Here is a 12,521-nt window from a genome sequence, read left to right as displayed (position 1 = left end):
TGCTCAAAATTCTCGAAGCCAGGCTTGAATAGTACATGAACTGTGAACTTCCAGATGTTCAAGCTGGATTTAGAAAAGGTAGAGAAACTAAAGATCAAATTGCCAACATCCACTGGATAATCGAAAAAGCGAGAGTTCCAGAGAAACATCTACTTCTGTTTTACTGACTACGCCAAAGCCTTTGACTGTGTGGATCACAACAAACTGTGGAAAATTCTTCAAGAGATGAGAACACCAGACCACCTGACCTGCCTCCTGAGAAATCTGTATACAGGTCAAGAAGCAACAGTTAGAACTGGACACGCAACCACGAACTGGTTCCAAATTGGGAAAGGAGTAAGTCAAGGCTGAATATTGCCACCCTGCTTATTTAACTTATATTCAGAGTACATCATGTGAAATGCTAGGCTGGATGAAGCACAAGCTGGAATCAAGTTTGCCGGGAGAAATATCAATAACCTCAGATATGCAGATGACACCACCCTTATGGCAGAAAGTGAAGAGGAACTAAAGAGCCTCTTGATGAAATTGAAAGAGGAGAGTGAAAAAGCTGGGTTAAAACTCAACATTCAGAAAACTAAGATCATGATGGCATTCAGCCCCAGCACTTCATGACAAATAGATGGGGAAACAACAGAAACAGTGACAGACTTTATTTTCTTGGGCTTCAAAATCACTGCAGATGGTGACTGCAGCCATGAAATTAAAAGATGCTTGCTCCTTGGAACAAAAGCTATGACAAACCTAGACTGCATATTAAAAAGCAGAGACGTTGTTACTTTGCCGACAAAGGTCCATCTACTCAAAGCTATGGTTTTTCTGGTAGTCATGAATGGATGTGAGAGTTGGACCATAAAGAAAGCTGAGCGCCGAAGAATTGATGCTTTTGAACTGTAGTGTTGGAGAAGACTCTTGAGAGTCCCTTGGACTGCAAGGAGATCAAACCAGCCCATCCTATAGGAAACCAGGCCTGAATATTCACTGGAAGGGCTGATGCTGAAGCTGAAGCTCCAATAGTTTGGGCACCTGATGCAAAGAACTGACTCATTGGAAAAGACCCTGATGCTGGGAAAGATTTAAGGCAGGAGAAGGGTTGACAGAGGATGAGATAGTTGTATGGGTCACCGACTTGATGGACATGAGTTTGAGTAAGCTCCAGGAGGTGGTGATGGACAGGGTGCTGCAGTCAGTGGGGTCACAAAAAGTTGGACACATCTGAGTGACTGAATTGTACTGAACTGCAAATAACTATTAGTTTGTTATTAGTCCTTGTTTGTGCTTTTTCAGTAACATTTTAAAAAATATCATATTTGAATTTATTGACCTTTTTCTTTTTGGGTTTTCTTTCTGAATCTCATGCCACAAGTAGAAATTTGTCTCACTTTCCAGGATATTTATATAACTAGTGTTATGTAAGTATTTATAAATACTAGTGTTTTCTTCTAGCATTTTAAGTTTTTCTTTTTATGGTTACAATTTGGCTTGCTTTTCAATTGAAAAATAATTCAGTCAATTATTCAGTAGTAATTCAGTGTCAGTAAAGATGGAGAGACTGAAATCCAAGCAATAGGATGTCCATTGAATAGAAGTTTCTGAGGAGAGGGCAGAGGAGGTGTCTGAAAACTCTAGTGGTGAGGCTGGGAAAACAGCTTTCTTCTTGTACAGGAAAGAAGAAGAGCCAAAAGACCTAAAAACTGGAACTGAGAAGGTGAAAATATGAGAGTTCAAACTGCAAATAATCTCTCTGTAAATAAAAATGATAAGGCACCCGCTGAAGAAAGGGAGGCCAAGTGTGGGTCTGGGAATAGGAGTAGAAATCAAACTGTTTTCTAACAGTTAGTGTGCAGTACAAAGCATGAAGCTGTTAAATCTGGGTTACATGAAGATGCCAGTTCATCTTGTTTTTAATTAAGGATACTGATAATTCCTCTTGAGTCTGTCCAACCAGATTCTGTTAAAATTTCTGAAGGCTTTTTCTCAATACATACAAATAAATAATTATAAAGTTATCTTCCCATCTCCCACATGCCCATACCTTTAGTGAAAATATACACAAAAACCTGTGACTTAACATGGTTAAAAATTCTATTACTAATGGGAAATTAATAAACTCATGAAACTTTCTTAACTAAGTAATCTCTTGAGTTTCTCTATTTCATGCTAAATTATAATAAAACCTTGGGTACCTAACCTCAGAGAATCATTTTGAGTAGTGGAATATCTGTCTAGAAAATGTCACTGTTGTACAGGGTGTCCTGTTACCATAAGAAAAATATTTATATTCTTTTCTTTAGATAAATTCTGTTTACCATAATAAATTTAAAATGTATAATTAAACAGAAAGAAAAAAATAATAAATTATTGCCAAACAAAAACTTAACATTTTGGTTAATAGTCTTCTTGTCTTTTTACTATGGAATTATTTGAAAAATGGGCTTTCCTTGTGGCTCAGCTGGTAAAGAATCTACCTGCAAGGTGGGAGACCTGGCTTCGAACCCTGGGTTGGGAAGATCCCCTGTAGAAGGGAAAGGCTATCCACTCCAATATTCTGGCCTGGAGAATTCCATGGACTGTATAGTCCATGAGGTTGCAAAGAGTTGGACATGACTAAGCGACTTTCACATTTGAAAAATAGAAAACTAATTCTAGTTTTCTCACTATTTTAACACACAGCTTAATGTAGGCCTCAGGTATTCTATAACCTACTGGTCAAATAAGACAGTTATCTTAAGTACTTATTTATCAAAGAGTTTTCCCCTTCCTTATTTAACGGATTCTGATGAGACTATTTCTTACGTATGCTAATGTTGCCCAGGAAGTGATTTAATTGACAAAGCCCCAAATGACAGCCTGGCTTGGGGCTGTTTGCCTGTTTGTTCTGAAGGTGGGATGAAGTAGGTTCAAATTCATGATCCTGGGGCAGTAGAACAGAGAGGCTGCTGGCCTGCATCGTTAACCAGGGAATCAAGGGCTTCAGCTGCTTTCTCCCAAACAGTTTGTCCCTCTCCAGAAATGATCTTCCTTTCTGTGGCAAACAGTGCCCTTTGATGTGTCAGCACCATTCAAAGCCAGGCTGTGACTTCTGCATCATTAACACATTTGTGCTTCCTTTGTCAAACTGGACCCAGGCTTCCATCTCTCTTGCCCTACGTTTTTCCTGAGTTTTCAAAAGAAATCTGCCCTTCACTGTTTCCAAAGTGTGTCCCAGAATGTTTGGGAAATGACTTATCCTCGAGGCTGCAAATTCTTTATCAGAAGAAAGAAAGAAAGAAAAAAAAAAAGACTATTGTACTGACTTAGTTTCAGGCTGAGATTTTCTCTAAACTGTTCTCAGTATTTGATTTGAATAGAATACTAGGCATAAGCAATATTTTTAAAGTGTATGTAACTTTGAAATGGAAATTCCTGAATATTACATGCCTGATAAATCTTTATCATTAAACCTTATATGTAGTAAAATTTCCTGTGTTTTCTATAGGTTGACCCAGGGAATTATTTAATATTTTGGCAGCTGGGAGATAGAGATAATGTTCAGAGATACCACTGTATTGCCTCTGGGTGAACTGAATAATTATGTGAAAACAGAATATTTTGTTATTCTGAGGTAAAGCCTATGGTTTTGAAAAGATCCTTTGTTTAATGTAAATAAAAATAATGGGAGGATGTTGGGTGTGATAGAAAAGGCTGTTTCAGATTTTCTGAGGACCATTTGTACAATGTAAGCAACAGGTGACATTTTCAGATGCTTTAGAAACATCCCATGTAATCTTCCAAATATTAAATCAGGCTATTCTTATTCTATTTAATTCAAATAAGCTTTTATCAGTGTATACAACCACACAATAAATTAGGCCAAATTTATATGACTTTTATGTATCAAGAATCATAGCTTGAGCCAAAGCTGCTTCATTCTAAGATGCAAGAGAGCCAGAAAGGATGTTTCTGGACCAGTAAATCAGGTCAGCAAATGCACAATTCTGTGAGGGACCAAGTTACCACTGCAGAAGTAAGAGGAGAAGTGGCTGAGGATCATAAATGTTATTCAAAGATGGCAAAGTTCACCAAAGAGAAAGGGGGTGTAGCATCTACCAATGTAGGGTGTACCTCTTAGGTTACCCTTGCAATTACCTCAATGAAGGTACCTAGAGGAGCAATCTCTGGGCCACTTAGCTGGCAGGGTGCCAGTAGCATTTGGGCTCATAGTTTCTGTAACATTTTGATACCAGGGCCTGCAGCTGTGGTGCTGCAGCAGCCTCAGAGGGTCTGTGGTAAACTTCCACAGTAGCATGTAGCCTCTTCAGCAGACTCCAGCAGAATAACAGTCACTCTGGGCATTAGAAGCTGCAACAAACACCTCCATATAATGAGCTGTGCATGCATGCTAAAGTGCCTTCTGTTGTGTCCGACTCCGTGCGACCCTATGGACTGTAGCCCCCAGGCTCTTCTGTCCATGGGATTCTCCAGGCAAGACTACTGGAGTGGGTTGCCATGCCATCGTCCAGGGAACTTCCTGACCCAGGGTTCGAACTCACATCTCTTATGTCTCCTGCATTGACAGGCAGGTTCTTTACCACTAGTTCCACCTAGGAAGTCCCATATAATGAGCTGACACAGGAGCAAAATGAATGGTACAATCCATAAAGCAGTCAAGGAGGCTGGTCTGGGACCTCTGAGGGGTCCCAGGGCTATTGGAGAGGAATGAAGGAGGTCTGGACTTCCTGAGGAGGCCTTACAAAGAGCTGAGAAAAGAAGGGAAGTGAAAAGCAAAGGAGAAAAGGAAAGATATACCCATCTGAATGCAGAGTTCCAAACAATAACAAGGAGAGATAAGAAAGCCTTTCTCAATATTCATGCAAAGAAATAGAGGAAAACAATAGAATGGGAAAGATTAGAGATCTCTTCAAGAAAATCAGTGATACCAAGGGAACATTTCATGCAAAGATGGGCACATAAAGGACAAAAACGGTATGAACCTAACAGAAGCAGAAGATATTAAGAAGAGGTGGCAAGAATACACAGAAGAACTGTACAAAAAAGATCTTCACGACCCAGATAATCACGATGGTGTGATCACTCACCTAGAGCCAGACATCCATACAAAGTCAAGTGGGCCTTAGGAAGTATCACTACAAACAAACCTAATGGAGGTGATGGAATTCCAGCTGAGCTATTTCAAATCCTAAAAGATGATGCTGTGAAAGTGCTGCACTGAATATGTCAGCAAATTTGGAAAACTCAGCAGTGGCCACAGGACTGGAAAAGGTCAGATTTCATTCCAATCCCAAAGAAAGGCAATGCCAAAGAATGTTCAAACTACCACACGATTGGACTCATCTCACACTAGCAAAGTAACGCTAGCAAAGTAATGCTCAAAATTCTCTAAGTGATGCTTAACAGTACGTGAACTGAGAACTTCCAGATATTCAAGCTGGATTTAGGAAAGGCAGAGAAATCAGAGATGAAATTGCCAACATCCATTGGATCATCGAAAAAGCAAGAGAGTTTCAGAAAAACATCTAGTTCTGTTTTACTGACTACGCCAGAGCCTCTGACTGTGTGGATCACAACAAACTGTAAAATTCTTCAAGAGATGGGAATACCAGGCCACCTGACCTGCCTCCTGAGAAATCTGTATACAGGTCAAGAAGCAACAGTTAGAACTGGACATGGAACAATGAACTGGTTCCAAACTGGGAAAGGAGTAAGTCAAGGCTGAATATTGCCACCCTGCTTATTTAACTTACATTCAGAGTACATCATGTGAAATGCCAGGCTGGATGAAGCACAAGCTGGAATCAAGATTGCCAGGAGAAATATCAATAACCTCAGATATGCAGATGACACCACCCTTATGGCAGAAAGTGAAGAGGAACTGAAGAGCCTCTTGATAAAAGTGAAAGAGGAGAGTGAAAAAGGTGGCTTAAATCTCAACATTCGAAAAACTAAGGTCATGGCATCCGGTCTCATCACTTCATGGCAAATAGATGGGGAATCAATGGGAACAGTGACAGACTTTATTTTCTTGGGCTCCAAAATCACTGCAGATGGTGGCTGCAGACATGAAATTAAAAGATGCTTGCTCCTTGGAAGAAAAGTTATGACAAACCTTGACAGCATATTAAAAAGCAGAGACATTACTTTGCTGACAAAGGTCTGTCTAGTCAAAATATAGTTTTTCCAGTAGTCATGAATGGATGTGTGAGAGTTGGACCATAAAGAAAACTGAGCACCGAAGAATTGATGCTTTTGAACTGTGGTGTTGGAGAAGACTCTTGAGAGTCCCTTGGACTGCAAGGAGATCAAACCAGTCAATACTAAAGAAAATTAGGCTTGAATATTCACTGGAAGGACTGATGCTGAAGCTCCAATATTTTGGCCACCTGATGTGAAGAACTGACTCCTTGGAAACGCCCCTGATGCTGGGAAAGATTGAAGGCAGGAGGAGAAGGGGATGACAGAGGATGAGATAGTTGGATGGCATCACCGACTTGATGGACATGAGTTTGAGCACGCTCCAGAAGTTCATGATGGACAGGGAAGCCTGGCATGCTGCAATCCATGGGGTGCCAAAGAGTAGAACTCAACTGAGGGACTGAACAAAGTGAACTGGACTTCCTGCCCTGTTGTCAGAGACTGAGGCAAAATAATACTAATAAGATAAATGCTTATGGTTTTCTTACTGCTCAGTTAGGTATGTAGGAATTTAGGTTGCATGGAAATTGTTTAGAAGTAAGGTTTCTTAGGGCTTCCCAAGTTGCTCAGTGGTAAAGAATCTGCCTGCCAATGCAGGTTGTTTCAGTCCCTGGGTCAGGAAGATCCTTTGGAGTAAGAAGTGGCAACCCACTTCAGTATTCTTGCCTGGAAAATTCCATGGACAGAGGAGACTGGCAGGCTACAGTCCATGGTGTCATAAGTAGTTGGACATGACTGAGCACACTCGCAAGTTTTCTTAACGAGCCATGAAACTTTCTAATACCCCTCTTTCCCTCAGGATTTTCTGACTTTATTTGTAAAGTCATGCTGCCTCACTCTAAAAGAATTAGGAATACTTAAGGCTGCACTTAACTGGAAACCCAATTAAGGGTGGTGGGGCTAAACAAATAAAGCTTTATTTCTTATTTAACAAGAAGTCTGATTCTGGAATTCTTCCAGCCTTTGTTCGTTAGTTCAGTGAAGCGGAATGGAGTCCCAGACTTCAAATCTGTTTTTGAGGCTGGAAGAAGGTGGGAATGGGAGGGTTGACCAAGGATACGCCAGGAGGATTTTATGTTCCATCAAGAAACAAAAGCTCCAAGAATCTTCCAGTTAAATTTCTTTGGCCAGTACTGCACTGAATGTCCTTATAGCTGCAAAAGAGGCTGGCTGCTGCTGCTGCTGCTGCTGCTAAGTCGCTTCAGTCATGTCCGACTCTGTGCGACCCCATAGACAGCAGCCCACCAGGCTCACCCATCCCTGGGATTCTCCAGGCAAGAACACTAGAGTGGGTTGCTATTTCCTTCTCCAGTGCATGAAAGGGAAAAGTGAAAGTGAAGTTGCTAAGTCGTGTCCGACTCTGAGCGACCCCACTGACTGCAGCCTACCAGGCTCCTCCATCCATGGGATTTTCCAGGCAAGAGTACTGGAGTGGGGTGCCATTGCCTTCTCCACAGAGGCTGGGGTAATTCATAACAAACTAAACTACCTTTTAGAGTGGAGGGAGACAAGCGAGAAATAAATGAAGAATGGTTTTAGGAAGCCAGCCTATAGTGCTACCTCAAACATTGAAATATCCTTCAGAAACTAAGAATTTTTCAGGCAATTAAAATTACACATAATTTTTCATTCCTGCTCAATAAATACTGGATGAGAGATAAGCACAATCTTATCTTTTCATTGAAAATTACAAATAAAAAGCTTTATCTGTCTTCAAGTTTGTTGTGTATATGATATGAAGTTATAGTTAAGTCAACTTTTTTTTACACACATATCTGCAAAAAAAAAAATCTTTTACATTTATTGATTCCTGATGTTCTAAAGTCATAGTCTGATAGACTTACTTTCAAATTTTGGCTGTCACTTTCTAGCTGTACAGTTGGTCAATTTAATTTCAGAGGTAGGGCAATCTCCAAAATGGCTTCCACCATTCCTACATCCTGGCATTCACACTTGAACAGCCTCTCCCATAGTGTACCAGTGTTGGCTTATATGACCAATAGACCAGAAGTGATGATATGTTGCTTCTAAGGTTGAGTCATAAAAGACTAGAACTTTGATCCGGGGCTGTATGTGTCTTTTGAATTCCTTACTCTGTGAGAAGCCAGCTGCCTATCGTCAGGAAAACCAGGGAACCTGGTGGAGTTCCTGGGAACTGTGGTCCTGACTCCAACAGTTGTGAGTAACAGGACTGCAGGTAACCATGAAGGCAAACTTGGAAGTTAATCCTTCAGCATTCAGAAAGATCACATACATGAAACTGCCCAATACATTCCTGCAGCATGATGAGGGCACAGAAGAAGTTAATTTAACAAATATTTTTTGTTTGTGGTCATCTTTACATGTTCATCCTTTTCAGAACTCCTTTTTATTTTAGATGAGCAGTTTTTAAAAAACATCCTTGCCCTTTGCTTTTCACTAGTACAGGAATGTGTGTTAAACACAGCTGGCTCAGTTGCCTGGCCTCAGCTCTGTGCTTCACTGGGATGATTTCTTTAGTTAAGGTCATTTGTTTTTAATAAGGAATGCCTTTTCCAGAATGCTGAACTGTGGCATCTGATGGGTCTTTCGTGGACTACCAAATAAATAAAATATTGCCCTATTGCTGTATATAGGTCCTGTCCTACAATAGAAGGCTTGTGGTGACTTTCATGGGCCGCACTCAGGGAATGCAGCCTCACTGCTGAATCAGGGTGTAAGGAGCACACAGGCCTCACTCTGCAGAGCGGCCTAGCTGTGTTTCACATCGTCGCTAACCCTCGCCCCTTTCCACTGCCTGATCTATTTCCAACCATAGACTCCATGATCACAGCCCAGCCCCTTCAAACTTGCTCCACAGCCTCTAATCATCTCTATTTTTCCTCTTCCTTTAAAAAAAATTATATTTCCTTGTCTCATGATACTTCTATACCTTAATTCATCTGTGATCAAATAAAGTGTGCATATGTATAAATGTATTTATCTACACATATATGTGTGGATTTATATCAATACATAAAAATATGTGTGTGTGTTTTCTATCCTAACATTCGTTTTTTGTTTTTTTTTCCTTGGCTAACCCAGCATGCTGGGAGTCATTTTTGGTTCCTGAACTGTCTTCACTATCATTTGTTGCTGGATGCTCAGGGCCTGCTTCTTAGCTCCCAAACCAGAGTTTTGTTGCTGTTGCTGCTGTTGTTTTGGGCTTTTAAGTTTGTTCTGCATCTACAGTAGTTGCAAAAGTCTGAGGGCTCTGAAATACTGGTTTATAGAGAGCAGAAATTCTCCGGTAGTATTATTTATAGGTCTCAGGCTCTCCCACTGTAACTGTCCATAAGCTTAGTCTCTGCACTGGTCTCTCTGCTTCCAGTCTTCCTCTCCACCATGCACCAACCAATCTTGCATAATGTAGCAGATAGAGCTCATTAAAAATACCACTGAGAAAATGAATGAATCACATCATGATGACTCTTAAAATCATAACACTAAGGGGAAAAAGCCAGACACAACAGAATACAGACTTATAAATCTATTTCTATAATGTTCATAACAGACAAAATTAAACTACTGTATTCATGCATGTGTAATTAGGGAATAAACCATAAAGAAAATAAAAAATAATGGTTTTCCCTAGTGAGGAGAACTGCACATTTGGATGTGTTGGAGAATGATGGTTAGGACAGGAAAGGCTACAGAAATTGTGGGGCTCAATGCCAGATACAAACACAGGGTCCCTTGTTCAAAATTTATTAAGAATTTCAAGATGCAAAAGCAGAGCATTAAACCAAGGAAGGGCCCTGCTCAGTACTGGGGTTTGTGCTACGGCCCAGGTGCACCTCCAGGAAGCTGGTCCTGATTTGAGAATTTCTGCAATTCTGCTAATGCTTGCTTGTTTGATTTATCCTTGGTAGGAGGAGAGTCATGCAGATATTTTTTCAGAAAAATCCCCAAATCAAACATTTATGATGTAAGTGCTTCTCTGTAAGTTTATTCTACCTTACAGCTTTTTTAACATGTGAAAAACAAAAACAAATCAGAACTGATCAAGCACTTCCTGCTCAAAAACTTCAATGAGGTGGCTTCCCATGGATGAAAATGTCCATGGCTGGATGCCTTCTCAGATATTCTCATTTGTTCCAGGCCCAGCTTAAGTGCCAGCTCATTGAGGAAACATCCTAGATTTCTTCCACGGAAATCAACCAGTTCCTTCCCTTTGCTGCCTTCACACTTTCTCCCTGGATTAATGCGATTTTCTGCCTCAAATCAGAGATTTTTGAGATTTTTTTTTAAACTGATGAACATAAAGACTAGAAAATATTCCAGTCTTACTCATCTTTGTATTTGGGGCCCTTCAGGGAGTTAGATAAGTGATGCCGAATTTAACTGAAGTTATATCCAAAGATTATTTCAATGTATTATAAAACCTAAAACACTCAATATACCTACACAATGCAAGTCCTTAAAGTATGCAATGATACAGAGTAGCAAAAGTGAAATTCTTCTGCAAACTAAGATATACTTACTTACCTGGTAAAAATCTGACCTAGGTACCAATGATATCATTTCATCATTTTTCTGTTTCACATCTGACGTGAATCTCATAGCCATCTTTCTTAAGACTGTTTTAACATCATGAATTTAATATACTGTGAGGTACTTTTAATGTAACAGACACCCTAGATACATTTTTACCAGAGACACATTTTAAAACACTATTGCCCACTATTTTCCTTGATTTTTTTTTTTTTTTTTTTCTGTTCCTGGCATATTTTAGCTCTCGCTAACACTTTGGGTTCTTTTGATAAACATGTGAATGTGACTTGGACATTTTCTTACAACAGACAGATGGGTGTGTTTTCTGAGTATTATTTCTAAAACGAAGAAAATGTTCCCCTTTACCAGCATCTGGGTAAGATTTGGAGTTCTGTCGCAGATTTAAAATGTAGACAGAAGTAATCATCTCTCTCCCACATAAGGTGACTCTGCAAGTAATTTTTTTGTATTTTTTTATGCCAAGCTTTGAAATCACAAATGGAGTATGGGTTCAGGAAAAAACATTGTATAAAACTGTATTTGGACATTTCATCATTCATTTTTATGGATGTTCTCCAACCACACTACCAGATGGCCAGGTTACAAGTCTGTGGTAACATAAAAGCCTTTTATACAGAAGTAAAATATTGATGGATAGACTTCTAAATGTATATACAAATATATTTTATTCACCTTTACACATAATTTCATTGTACAATGCCTTAAAGAATTAGAATATTTGGCTGGCAAACATATGGTTTTGTACTTAATGACACAAACGTACAGTAAAAACATTCAATGAAAAACGTCTACCATTTCTACACGATAATTTATTTAAATTGATACAAAGATCTGAAATGATTCTTCTCTTCCTCTGCCAAGTTATCACACACAAGAGAGAGAAAAAAAAAATCAACTTGTCATTCTTTGCCAGAGACGACAACAGTAAGAGGATGTGAAATTTTCTTTAAAGGATTATTTATGCCATGTTTATGGCATCCCTTTTATAACATTTATCACCTAATGACTGGAGATCAATGCCGCTAATGCAATGAGACATATTTTCAAAGGATTTTTGCTTAAGTATTTAATTCCTTAGTAAACCTCAATTGACAGTAAAGGGTTTGGGGAGCTCCCACTGCTTCGGGGTTTTTTGTTTGTTTGTTTGCTTTTTCCTCTGCCTGGGGTATTCTTTTCCTAGCTCTTTCTACAGCTGGCTTCCCCTCATCCCTAAGTTGTCACCTCCTCAGAGAAGCCTTACCACGCTCTAGCGAAGTTAACTGTACTCCCTTCTCCCTAAACCACATGGCCAGTAGTTAATGCAAAGGAAATATTTTATCCCGTTCAGGCTTCTTTACCAAAATGCCACAGACTGGGTAGCTTGGAAACAGTTGAAATTTATTTTTTCACAGATTTGCAGGCTAGAAGGCCAGGATTGGGGTACCAGCACGGTCAGACTCTGGAGAAGACACTCCTCCAGGCTGCAGACTGCTGACTTCTCGTTGTGTCCTCAAAGGATGGAATGCGCTAGGCAGCTCTGCGTGGTCGCTTCAACAAGGCCACAATCCCATCCACGAGGGCTCCACCCTCAGGACTGAAGCACCTCCCAAAGGTCCCACTTCCTAATACTGTCACACAGGATTTCAACACATGAATCTGGGTAGGGACACAAACATTCAGACCACAGTGGGGCTTGTCTACAGGTCAAATCTGACCCTTTTTCTTTTTTTGGGGGGGCTACAGCCCATGAGCTGAGAATGGTTTTAACTTTTTTTGTTGTTAAATAAATATCTCATGATATAAAAATTATAAGAAAT

The 12,521-nt window shown here is 39.9% G+C and overlaps 1 long non-coding RNA gene across 1 annotated transcript in view; it reads right to left on the bottom strand.

The window, feature by feature from the left end:
- The window catches only part of LOC145522864 (uncharacterized), a 30,018-nt gene extending 21,900 nt beyond the window's left edge, over positions 1–8,118 (bottom strand). The window contains exon 1 of the long non-coding RNA XR_014066198.1: positions 8,037–8,118. This is a non-coding gene — a long non-coding RNA (uncharacterized LOC145522864). The remainder of the gene's footprint in view (positions 1–8,036) is intronic.
- Between the last annotated feature and the right edge of the window lie 4,403 nt (positions 8,119–12,521).

This window comes from Giraffa tippelskirchi, chromosome 2 (assembly GCF_054371585.1).
Source record: "Giraffa tippelskirchi isolate mGirTip1 chromosome 2, T2T-mGirTip1v1.2.pri, whole genome shotgun sequence".
NCBI classification, from domain to species: Eukaryota; Metazoa; Chordata; class Mammalia; order Artiodactyla; family Giraffidae; genus Giraffa; species Giraffa tippelskirchi.
Note: the sequence above shows the minus strand (reverse complement) of the source record. Positions and strands in the feature narration are given on the sequence as shown.